Raw genomic sequence first — 13,163 nt, 5'->3', positions numbered from 1 at the left:
ATCTCCATAATTGATCTGAAATATGGGATCAAGTGCACTCTGACAAAGTTTGCCACCCAGGCTGGGATCTACTGGGCTGCAGACCAGCACTGTGGAAGGGGACTTGGGGGTCCTGGTGGACAAGCAGCTCAATCTGAGTGAGCAGTGTGCTGCTGCAGCAAAGAAAACCAACAGGATGCTGGTGTGCATCAGCAAGGGCATCACCAGCAGAGGTAAAGAAGTCATTATCCCACACTCTACTCAGTGCTTGTCTGGACACACTTGGAATACTGTGTTTAATTTTGGTCCCTGCTGGACAAAAGAATATGTGGACAGGCTGGAGAAGGGCCACAAACATGATCAAAGGATGGGGAAGTTTGCCATATGAAAAAAGGCTAAGAGAATTGGGTTTGTTCAGCCTTGAGAAAAGAAGGCTTAGGGGAGACCTTATCACCATGTTCCAGTATTTAAAGGGTGGCTACAAAGAAGATGAAGGCTCCATTTTTACAAGGTTCCATGGAGAAGATGAGGGTTAATGAGTACAAATTACTCCTGGAGAGATTCCTATAAGACACAAGAGGAAAATTTTTCCCAATGAGAACAATCAACCATTGGAATAATCTCCACAGGGAAGTGGTGGATTTCCCAGTGTTGAACAGTTTAAGATTCAGCTAAACAGAGTGCTGGACCATCTTGTCTAGACTATCCTTTTGCCAAGAAAGGCTGGACAAGATAATCCTCGAGGTTCCCTTTAACTGTGGTATTCTATGATTCTATGATTTAAGAAGTGCTCTGGTTTTTTGTATTGCAAACCAATCATGATTTTTGGAGCAGGCTAAAAGAAGAACATCTCCATCGATGTATATTTGGTCAGTATTGGATCAAGTCTTTCATGTGTTGATGAAAAATGCACGAAATCCAAACTTCAAATGTTTATTTTGTACTTTAAACTCTCTTGTTCTGGTATAGATCATATCCAAATGCATATCATCCTTCAGTATAAAATTAACAAAATAATGGAACCCGTGTATACTGTTGTGCACATAGCTTGATCTTCTGTCTACACTAAATTTTAGAAGCTGTCCAAGCACATGTAAACTAGAGCCCTTTTGAGATCCCAGGTGGCCTCTGTCAAGGGAAGAATCTGACACAGGGTAAAAGAAAGTCTTAACTTGATGGTGATTCTTCAATAACAAGTTTTCCAGAAGGCATGAACTACCTTACTGTAAAAATGATCTCTAATAAGTAAGTTCTCTAGATATCTAATGCACCTGCAGACATTAACAACTAAGATAAGACAAAACCATTGCCAAGCATTTAATGATAGCCTAAGGACTAATGAAGATCTGAAGGATTGCAACTTGAAAGGCAATGGTCACAGCCCACCAAGAACATGATGTACTTTCTTGTTTTACTGAGATATAGATGGAAATTATTCAAAGGCCTAGAGACCCAAATCAATCCTGCATGTTGAAAGGATGGATTACTGTCCTCTAGTAAAGCATGCAGAATTTCCTTCTACTGAGGTATTTGTCCTAATTGCAGAGATTCAAATCCAGTATATATATTGAGTGTGCATGTGTTTGAAAAAAGAATACAGAAATTGAAACTCTTCCTCCTGGCAATGTCTTCTATGATTCACATTTTCACAATGGCCAAGTTTTACTCTTCAAGGGTTTTTTCATGAATAAGATATCAGAGCAGAAGGGGACAAGGCTGTTTTTGCTTCTAGTCAGAACCATCACTCTTTTGAGCCTTTCAAACCAAATGGCCCAAAGAAAATGCAAGAAAAAGGATCATCATAAGGAGAGAAATAAAACCATCTCCTCTCTAGATCTAGATCTCTCACTCATGTTCATAAATATAAATATACCTACGTTCAACTTGGTCTTAACTTTGGATATCAGGGGCAATTTTGATTTATTTTTGAAGGGGGTAGAAGAGAGAGTGGCAAGAGGGGTGTTGTTTTTTGCATTCTCCCTTGATTAGGACTGGCAGATTCTTGTGGTCTTTGCAAGTAGTCAGTTCCTAAAAGAGGACTGCTAACTACTGTCACTCCCAGAACTGAAAAGATTTCCAGCAAAAGCCAAGTTTGATTCAAGCCCTGAAAACAGGCTGTGAACTCTGTGGCTTTCAGCTCTTCCCAAAACTTGCTTGCCTTGAGCTGAAGAGATCTCAGTGAACCCAGCTTCTCAGATGAACAGAAAAGGAATTCTTATCTCTCTGTTTAAGTTCCTATACTAGCGCAGTCTCATTACTGAGGTATGACTCGGTAATGTCTTCTGAGACAAACCACCATGCCTAAAGACCATCAGCAGCATAAAATATCAAAGAAACCTTCAGGAAATGTTTGGACACCTCCTTAGCTTTCCTTGAACAATTCCAAATACTTCTGAAACTGAGAGTCAGCCATGAACCACAGTGAGTCTGTGTCTGACCATAACTTCTCAATTCTTGGCAGCTACAAGTATTGAGAGAGCCAAAGAATAAACCTTTCCTCCAAACATGTTCAATTGTTTGGACACTGTCTCTAGGGGCCGATGACACTTCTCTCAGCTTTAGACTTGCAGTCTTGCAGCCAAAACCACAACAAGACAGGGTAGGATGCAGGAAATAAATCAGATGCCACCCTTTTCTGGAAATTTTTTCTGCAGCTATTTGGCAATACTGTTAGTTTTGTGGACCGGAAGGTTGTTAGACTGAACCACTCAAGAGACAGGGAAAGGAACAAATTTCATCACTGGAATTGCTATGCATTCCTTCCCCTCTTCTCCCACCCAGTTTAATATCTATTATCTCTCCTTTAGGGCTTTTTTTTAATTGTCTCTGAAAAGCTACATGAATGGTTGAATGAGGAGACAGTACTGGATGATATCTGTGCCACCACATTTAGATGAATCTTTAATGAATTAAATCTTTAATGAATCTTTAATGTTTAGAATATGAACTAAGATTCCTATTAACATTTTCTTCCCCAAAGTAGTGGTGTGCCTAGTTCTCCCACAAATTCTTTTTTGGTCTTTTCTATCTTCCTTATATTTACATTCTATTTTGATGCAGACAGCCACAACAATCCTCCATTTTCCCAATGCTCTGTGAGCCAGTGACCAGAAAGTAGTGCCTTAAACAAATCAAAACTAGGAAAAGTCTTATGTAAGAAGAATGCTGGACCTGCCACTTTCCAAAAGTTACTCTGTGTGCTGCGACACAAATGAAAGCTACACTCACTATGCTATTTTTTTCTTTCCCACAGTTTTTTTAATTGAGAAAGTAAACCAATGAACAAACCAACCCAAGACCAGCACTTGGCACCAGCAATTCAATGCCACCTAACTAATTCACTCTACTCCTCCACTTTATTTTATAGAAGGGACCCTTAATACCACCTTTTAAGGCTTTATATAGAAAAACTAAACTTAAGTATACACACCTGGTGGACAAAATAAAGACCTTGCTTTGCTTCTTTTTTTCCTGTGTCAGAACTCTTTCCCCTCTCATTCTGTATCTAAGGGAAAAAAGAGGTTTTAATGGATCACTTGCAGGTGAGTAAACCTGGCTGTAAGTGTACTCGCAAGGCATGTCACAAGCCAGTCTATAAATCATCTGCAGAAGTATTCACCTGAAAGAGGGTGATGTCCGAATTTCTGTGCACTGATAGGTACAGAAACAAAGTTTCTTGCCAAAGGGATAGGTGATAGATGAGTAGAACCTTAGCACCAACAGCCCGTGCTACAGAATGCCTGCAAATCAGAAGGTGAACTGTAGAGCTATCTAAACTAAAAGCAATCGCTTCAAAGGTGTTCTCTTGCTTAAACATGATTTTAATTAAGTGGAGTTTCAAAAGCTAGGCCCTTGACTCTGAGGGGTTTATGACAGCAAGATGGGATCTATAGATTTCAGAAATTCAGTGACATAAAGTTGTCTTTGAACTTTGACTTCCCTTACACAAGGGACTCATTTTCCTGCATTCTCATTTAGTCCAGAGGAAATGCTTCCTAAAGATGATAAGGCACCAGTAACTTTGATTATTTGACATTTCCTTCAAAAGTACCTCCAAAGACATCAACTGATGGTATCTTTGCCAGGCAAGGTTAAGTGGCACATTGCTATAGGTGAATGATCCAGTCAGCAGATGCAAGAAGCTTTTGTCCTTGAGATAGGATCCAAGGTTGTTGACTAAACAGATCCATTTACTGTTGGAGTTCTCTTCCTTTCTTTGCTCATGTGACAGGAGTTGCTCTCCTTTACTTCATCGGACAAATTCTAAAATTCTGCCCACTGGAACCCACTTGACAGTTCTGTGTCAGGGATAACATACATAAAACCCTTCCTGTTTCGCTCTGCATTTAAATTCTCCTACTGTGTGAAAACAGGAAAGTAGTTCCTTCGTGCTGCTTGAACTAACAGCTGTGACTTGTTAGACTACTAGAAAGAGATAAAAATTTTCTTCCTAGTAGGGGAGACTATAAAATAGTAAATCAGGGGTAGAAGGGAGAAGGACTACGTTCCTCCCAGCTAAGGGAGGAAGAAACTAAAAAAACACCTATAAGGAGGTTGCCATGGTTTCCCCACAGCTTTTTTTAATCTCGCTCTATAAGAGAATTTGTTCTTTGCAAGAATTAATGAAAAGAGCTGTATTGGCCACACCTATGTGATCTTTTAGGATATGGCCTAGTTTTTTAGGTTTTAGTGGAGAGGTTTGAAAGACAAAGTTCTTAAACTGTGAACTGTATCTCTTCTGGACCCCTCAGGGAAAGGTTTTCAACACCATACCCCGTAACAGCATGTTTCGTAATGGCATAGAGGCAATTTGTGTGTCCTGGAATGACAAACGCTGGAAATAGATCTGTATTGGGAAAGGTCCAAGGAGCCTAAAAATGTCACAAACCCATCAAAAAAATAATCTCCTTAAAATAAATGTTAGAAACATAACCTTAGGATTTTTTTTTTTTTAAATAACTTATAATTGTACAAATTTCTTCCATAAGAAAGGTTTGGTCTGAATATTGATCTCTAGTGGAGCAACTTGAAACTAAAATCTCTGCTCTCAGGAGAAAACCCATCCATATATTAAATTAAATACATTGGTTTAATTGCATTTAGATTGTAAATTCAGTATCCTTCCCAGCAGCATTTGTAAATAGATACAACATATACCTCTATGCAAATATTTGAAATATTGTGGTAACTTATTTCAGATTTTTAAAAGTAGACTGAATATTTTACTACTACTGAAGTAGTTCAGTTACTCTCAGAAATCCGTAAAAACTAAAAAGTGGATGGAAGGTAATATTTTTTTCTCTATTAGAATCTCTCAGAAGTCTTTTAAATTCTTCCTTACACCTGGCATTTGGGGTGCATTTTTCATTTCTGAAGGTAAAAATACTCATTTGTCTTGAATTACTATGTGAACTGCTTTGCTTAATGTTTTTCTTTACTATTTGTCTGATTTGGAGTTTTATCATTACAACCCCTTTTAAGGTAGGATATGCTTTTATACTTTATATCATATTTAATAGTAAAGTCATAACAATGTAGTAATAATCTAAGATGATAAATGTTAATGTCTCAGCACAATGTGTCTTAGAAACTGCTCTCTTCAAGACAGCATGAGGAGGATTATAAATTTATCTGTCCCATAATTTAAATGTATATAAACATTCAAATGCAGAAAAGCACATAACAGAATTACACAGCAGTTCAGGAAGTGATGAATTAGATCATGACTAGTTCAAACTTTAGAGGGAACGCAGTCAGTCAGCTAGTAACTCATCACACATCTGTAATTAGAACCTCAGTTCTTGAGAAAGATGCTACCAACCTTTAATAAAATCAAACAACAAGAATTTGGGTTTATATTTAATCTACAAAACAGAACTTTCATGTGTCAGTTCAATCCTGGAACACAGAATGAGGAAGGACACTGTGGGCACAAGAACATCCACACTTTCCATCTTCCAGAAGTCACTTCCAAGGCCCCTATAATGACAGTGGTTATTTTAGGTGAGATGAACTCATATGACACTAAAGTGAAACAGTTTACAAACTACGGGGAAAAGCACCCTCCACCCCATCCTGCACCCCCAAGAAGATTCTTGCCAACTTGACCAAGTAAAAAAATTTCCTTTCTGACTTGAAAGCAGTGCATCAAATCTGAAATCTCATCAAAGCTCATCTCATGACCAATCTCATCAGAGAAAGACGGGAGAATTAAAAAGATTTCAAAAGTTAAATTACACTACCAAAAAGGAGAGAAGAAAACAAGAAATTTTTTTCTTCTCTTTTTCAGGCAATAAATGGAAACTCAGAAGCATGTGATACATTAATTAAATGCAACAATCAAATACAACAATTACTACTAAAAGCTTATGAGCCAGCAAGAGATGAAGAAACTTATCTAATGAGTTGCTCTGGATGGGCCCCATCCTCTGTCTTTGCACATATCAGCCATAGAAACCGTTGGATCCCATACTGAAATATATCCTTGAGCAGACAGTAATTTTGCTTTTCTGGACATGCCTGGTATCCACAGAACAGAAATCACACCAGTACTTAGCTTTTGCCTGTGCCATTGTATTTCACTACTGACTTTTGTGGCCTCACTCTCTTTCACTTAATTTTACAACAACCAAAACATGTGCCACCAAACACTTTGTGACACAGCCATACACAGAAAGCTCTCATAAGAATGACAGAATACCAAATGCACAAAGCCTGTTTTCACAAGCTTTAGTTTCCAACTTCATGACCATCCCTAGCCAGCCTGTAATTCATCAGGCTTCACCTTGTAAGCCATTCAGATTCCTTGCATCTATTACTGTGTCTGGAAGACAGTTCCAGAAGTTCATTTTTCTGATAGCTAGAGAACTTCTTTTACCTTCCTGTCTAAATGCATTATTGATTAATTCATATCCATCTGATCTTATCTTTTAACTTTAATTGTTCTTCTGCCTACTTGCTATTTACCCCCAAATGTATTTCTAGAAAGTAATCATATCTTCTTTGAAACTTCATCTTGCTCAGACAAACCAAGCCATAGTCTTTTATTCTCCTCACAAAGGACTTTTTTACCGTTCCATTAATGATCCCTGGAGACCTTTTCTGGGTTTGTTCCAGTTTAAATTTACCTTTTTTCCACTACAGAGCATCAAACTCATACCAGTAATCCAGATGAGATCTAACTGAATTTTGTCCTAATTGTATCAATATTTTCCAATAACCAGAGAAAAATGTGGGTTTGACATTTGCAAAGCCTTCTTCAAGGCTGAAAAATACCATTAGTGCATTTATCTTAATAAACACAGAGGTCTAACTTCCTGTATCTATGCTGGCCAGTGAGTCTCCAGCTCACACCAGAAGGTCTCTAAAAGCATGACTTTGCAGTATTAAATCTTTTTCTCAATGTGATGATTCCTGTTGACAGTCATGTCATTCTTCCTATCTCAGATTCTCCTCTATATTAGTAATACCTCCTAACTCTCTGTTATCTGCAAATTTCATGAGCACAAACTGGGGTTTGTATTAGGGTCACTAAGGTAAATATTAAAGAGAATTAGTTCCGAGAGGAATCTTTGAAAAATACCATAAATAAATTCCCTATGTTTTTACAACCTCTCTTTCAAAATACTTCACTGTAAGTATTTAGACAGTTGTTAATTCCAAATCCTGCTCTCCTCTGCTTAAATAATGATTTCTGTGAACACAATTTCAAATGTTTTGTTTAGATTCATATGTATTGGGTCCACTGCACTGCACTGCACTTTTTAAAGAAATCTCTTATCCTTTCAAAGAAAGATGAGGTTTGTCTGACATGATTACTTTTGATAAAACCATCTCACATTTTATCCCATTTTCTATTTACCTCTATTTGCATGATCTTGATTGCTCCTTCCTTTCAAATATTTTCTAAGACCTTGTGCAACATCATGGTCAAAACAACAATCCTGTAGCTTTTCCCTCTCTTTTTAAAAGCAGGCAATTTTTGATACATGGCAATCATATTGTACCGTCCCAGAATTGAAAGATTAATTAAAAATCCTTGCTAGTGGAGTTGCAATTTCAAGTGTCACTTCTTTCTGGCACGTAATGCAGGTTTTCTGTTTTCTCAGGTAAGAATTCTAAATCTTCTATATTCTTCCACACTGGTGATAGTAATTTCTGTTACCCTCGCGTATACTATCCTTGTCCTTTGAATATCATTATCATTATCTTTATTCTCCATCTAATTCTCAAATCATGAACACCACACTTCCACCTTACAAAACCTCTTTTCATATTTAAATACATCAGGTCACCAAACCAACAGAATACATGTCCTATATTAGCGCTGTGGTTAATGTGACATAAGAAATGGTTAACACAATATAAAAGAGTATGAAGGAAACTCCATGAACATCATTTGGCTCAGTGATATTAGAAGAGTATAACTGAAATCAGGAAAATATTCACTAGAAGGTATAATTTTACCACTACTTCCTACTAGAGGCATCAAGATTATTGCAATTTTTCCATTTAGTGTGAAGAAAAAGCTATTACATGGATTTAATTCCTTGTTTCATGAAAGGAGGATGAGAAGAAAGATGTTGCAGAGGGAAATGAACATCTAAGTTTTATGCAATGAAATTTTATCAAACAAAAAAAGTGTATACTTTGTAAAATGCAAGTTCATAGTCTGTAAACAGAAGAACACATGGATTCACTGCCTTCCTATATTTGCTTCTTATTCCATATTGTTTTATTTTTACTATTATTATTCCATGAGAGAAGCCCATTTAAGTTCTTCCTGGGGCAGCATATATCAGGAAAAAACCCATCCCTCTGCCATTATGTGCATCTGAGAACAAGGAGAAATCACTAAAATTAAGTTCTTATTCTCTTTTTATTCAGAGAGTTATGACATTTCCTCTATCTGCCTTTTCAGCCCACAGAATTGTGAAATAAAATGTAGAGTTCTCACAGCTATTCAATCATAGTTTTCAATCATCCCCAAGGCTGGAGAACCATGTACAAAATTTGTAGAAATTGCATCTCCTTCCTTTCATTCCAGCATCTCCAGACTCCCATCAAGCTCTGCTCAGCCAACCTAGTATGCTTGGACAAACAATGCGACTGGTTAATATCTGACAATTAGTTAAACATAATACCCTTTAAGATTTCTTCCAAATTAACCTACAGCAGGACAAAGGAAATGAAGAATTGGGTTTAAATAATTCTTTTGAAAGCAAAACCAGTCCCTAAAAGAGCTATTTTTCTTCCACAATATTTTTAAAGCACTCTATAACCATCTCAGAAAGATCTGCCTTTAGGATACTCTTTTTTTATTTAACTGCCTTGGCCTCTTGTTCCCCTGCAGTCTCACTGTTCCCATTAAAGGGTCACAGATGTTGCAGATACAAGCATTCACAAGCTTGTAGTAGTTTTGTTCACGTATATTCATTATAATAAGTTTATAATTGCATGATCACATAATATTTCCATGGTACTAATCCACTGCTCTACCCAGGCACTGCCTTTTACACATTATCCATTTTCCACATGACTTCCAACATCTAACATGTAATTGGACTATTTCATAGTGCACAGATAAAACAGTTTGGAGAAAAATTACCCGGGAAGCCTGCATTCTGGGTTTCCTTTTTCTGAATGGATGACTTGGGACTTTAAAATTCTCTTGATATATTTTTATTAGTAAAATGTGTTTTTTTCCTATAACTTCATAGGTCAGAAAAGACTTTAAAATCCTTTAGTGGGATCTCTGGCATATCACAGTTTATTACATTTCATTTCATACTAAGGCTACTAACTTATTTTTCACTAATGCATGTAAAAAACCACAGTCCTGTTTTAAATTGAAAGTTATTCGTATTTCTGCAGAGAAACTCTCAGATCTTCAACTTAGGGGATAAAGAATCTCCATCTTCCTCTGTAGTTTATTTCATCACTGTTAAAAATTTTTGAGTTTTGTTTCTAATGTGAATGTATTTGAATATAGGTTCCAGCACAAAAGGATGCTATTGTACTATGTCTATCTTCCCTAAAATGAATAGCCCTTTAGAATGTTGGATTTTCTATACAGGAAAGCATTTATACATTGCAATCAAATCAATTCTGAATAATTTCACTCTCCTTCTCTCTTAAAAAAAAATGAACTAAGCAGACTGGGCTCTTCAGTTGTCAAACTACAAGGTAATTTTCCACAATTATTTCTGTGGCTCTCAATCCACTCAAAATGCTTACCCTTCTTTTTAAAATGCAAGCCGCATAGTTATTCAGGATTCCAGTGCCAATTCCATATCCAAAATTTGGTCCATTTCCTATTCCAATTACCTATTTTTGCCAAATCATTACAGTAGGAACCCATGTTGAGTCATTTGTCCACTATGACCTTGGAATCTTTTCAGAATCAGTTTCCAGGAAACAATTCCTCTTCCTGTAGATGAACAGACAATATATTTTCTGCCCCTAAATATGCTGCTTTTGGCAGTGTTAAAATATAATATTATTTGAATGGGCATAGCTCAATCAACCAGACCAAGTGGTCCTCTAAGACTGCCCTGGCTTCATCGAGTATTTACTATTTCTCCTATTTTTATATTACCCACAAATGTAACAAATACATTTAGTACCATTTATTTATTAAAACAATGGGGGAAATAGTGAATAGCATTAGCCTTCCACTAACCTACTGACAACATTAGTGTCAATCCCTGTGTAAAGTAAACTCCATTCATGATGACTCCCTGTTAACAACTATTATTTTGTGTTCCAAGTTCTTCAACCAGAGCAGCATGTGCCTTGTTAACACTGTGGAAGGTTCATTTTTGAATTAGGTTCTTTTTTGTTAGGCCCAATTCAACTAGTGGTAAGTATCTGTATATATTGTCTCTATAAATTAGAAACATATAAATGTCAATCAGACTGACTAGACTGATTTTCCATAAATCTACTTTGACTAGTGTTCATTATATTTCTATTATTTAATTTTTCTTTTTTTTAAAAATAAATTCTTAATAACTTTCCATTGTATTGGCTTGGATTGATGCTGGGCTAACAGATCTATAATTACTTGGGACAGCCTGCTTACCTTCTAAAATGTAAGCATAACCTTACTGTTCTTCTGTTTAATGGAATAAATAATTAATTAGGGGTGAATGCAAATTCCATCATATGGACCTATGTTGATCGCTGTAATAACAGGGTTCTAATCTTTCAATTCATAGTACATGACACTGTCAGAGTCAGACTGCACTAATAAAATCACCACTATATATGCAATATAGGTCAGAGCACAGAAGTGAATAAGATGCATTTTGCTAGTTGATATCAGATATATTGTATGATAGCAAAAGAACACCAGGACTCAGGTTTAATTACATGTTCTGCTAATTAAAGAATTTCTTTCCCTCCTTTTCTGTTTACCAATCCTACCTGGTGCTGTGCTTCTCATGTCCTGACAAACATTGTACCCCTACCTGACCCATGACCTCCTTTCCCCCTCATTTCTTTGTAAGTCAGGTAACTCGCTTTCTCTCTCCTCCATTCCTCCTCATAGCAAGAACAAGAGGCTTTAAGATACAAGGAAGAAGGTCTTGCCAGTTTCCTCTCTGGTACCATGACACTCCAGAATAACAATATCTGGAAAAGCCATGATTCATTCTAGTCTGTTCAGGGATTTTTTGGAAATGGATCGGTTTTGCTCCCTTTTGAAAGGAGATCCATCAGGGGGAAGAAAGATCAGTATAGACAGAGAATGCTCAGAGTATTTGGCAGCTGGATTCTGACAAGCCATTCCAGAATACTTAAAAACTCTTTTTCAGAGATTAATTTTTCAACCAAATAAATCTGAATCACCAGAGACACTTACTGAGCTTGCTGAACAAAACTGTATATATTTTGCAAAACTGACATCTGTCAGAATTTGAGTATCTATACACTGTGATTAAACTCCCAAATTTTACTACTTTGATATAAATTGTGGCATAACTTCTTCCCATATATTTCATGTACAAAGCCTGTTAGTGCTAAATGAAGGAAGAGAAGTGGGCTTAGAACCTACCTACCACATTTCTGCTACTTTTTCCTAATTTAGACCAAAATCCAGCATTTGTATGAATAATCAATGACACTGGCTAAATAACATTTCAAATTATAAAACCCCTAATAGTAATCAAAGAATATTTTTTTCTCCCTGTGCAGTTCTAGAAGTTAAGTAGATGTGCCATTTTTTTCAGGGTGACTTTGGCTGGACTTGCATGTCCATAATCTTTCTATCCCCAAACCCACAATGTAATAGCTTTCAAAAATGTAACATCTCTGTAAAATAAAACCAGCAAAGTCTGCTGTGTTTTGACCACAGGTCACTTTGGGCTCAATGCAAATTTGAAAGGCCATGTTATTTCTTATGAAAGTATTGAGATGGTTTAGATCTGATTTCTTTTGACAAAAACATGACATAATACTGGTTAGATGCTATAAAATGGACTTACATGTGTTTAGGTCACTTTATGAAATGCAAGTCCTTATTTACTTTAAATGAAAATCAGGTCTAGAATTTCCACAGAGTTCCTCTGAATGTTGGGAAGGGGCAGCATCAATCCTCTTCTTTTAATCAAGCAAAGATGAGATAGATGGTTGCAAGTAAGTATTTGAACTCCCAAAATACGCCATATGATGTGTCAGATGATACATTATTTCATAATTATATTTTCAATGTATATTGAAATGTTTACATTTCCACACACCTACCTTAGAAATGTTTAAAGTGATTTTTAATGTAAATAGCTTTATTTTCTTTATTTGCATCATTAGAACAAATGAAAAGATCCCTTCTCTGCTTTTCTTTTGAACTGGTAGGCAACATCTATACCAACCTGGACACAATATTCTTTGCTTTTCTTTTCAGACACAAAATCGATAGTATTAAGTAGGAACTTGTTTTTTGCTATGGATACTTGTATCCGTTATTGAATCATTTCTCATGTGCAATGAACCATCTGCTTTAATGTCAAAGTTGATTCTTTTAGTTGTTCCTTTAATTTTTTTCCTCTGTCTCTTCACTTGCAGTATCTAATACGAAACTACGAATTTAAATCTGTCTGAATGAGAGTATTCAGGGTAAAGTGCTTCAATCACTTTCAAATTGCTCATTTTGTGCTACATTGAAGCTGATGTTTTTAGAAGAAAAG

This window comes from Myiozetetes cayanensis, unplaced genomic scaffold (genome assembly GCF_022539395.1).
Source record: "Myiozetetes cayanensis isolate MyiCay16 unplaced genomic scaffold, myiCay2020 scf6-25, whole genome shotgun sequence".
NCBI classification, from domain to species: domain Eukaryota; kingdom Metazoa; phylum Chordata; class Aves; order Passeriformes; family Tyrannidae; genus Myiozetetes; species Myiozetetes cayanensis.
This window is presented reverse-complemented; position numbering follows the sequence as displayed.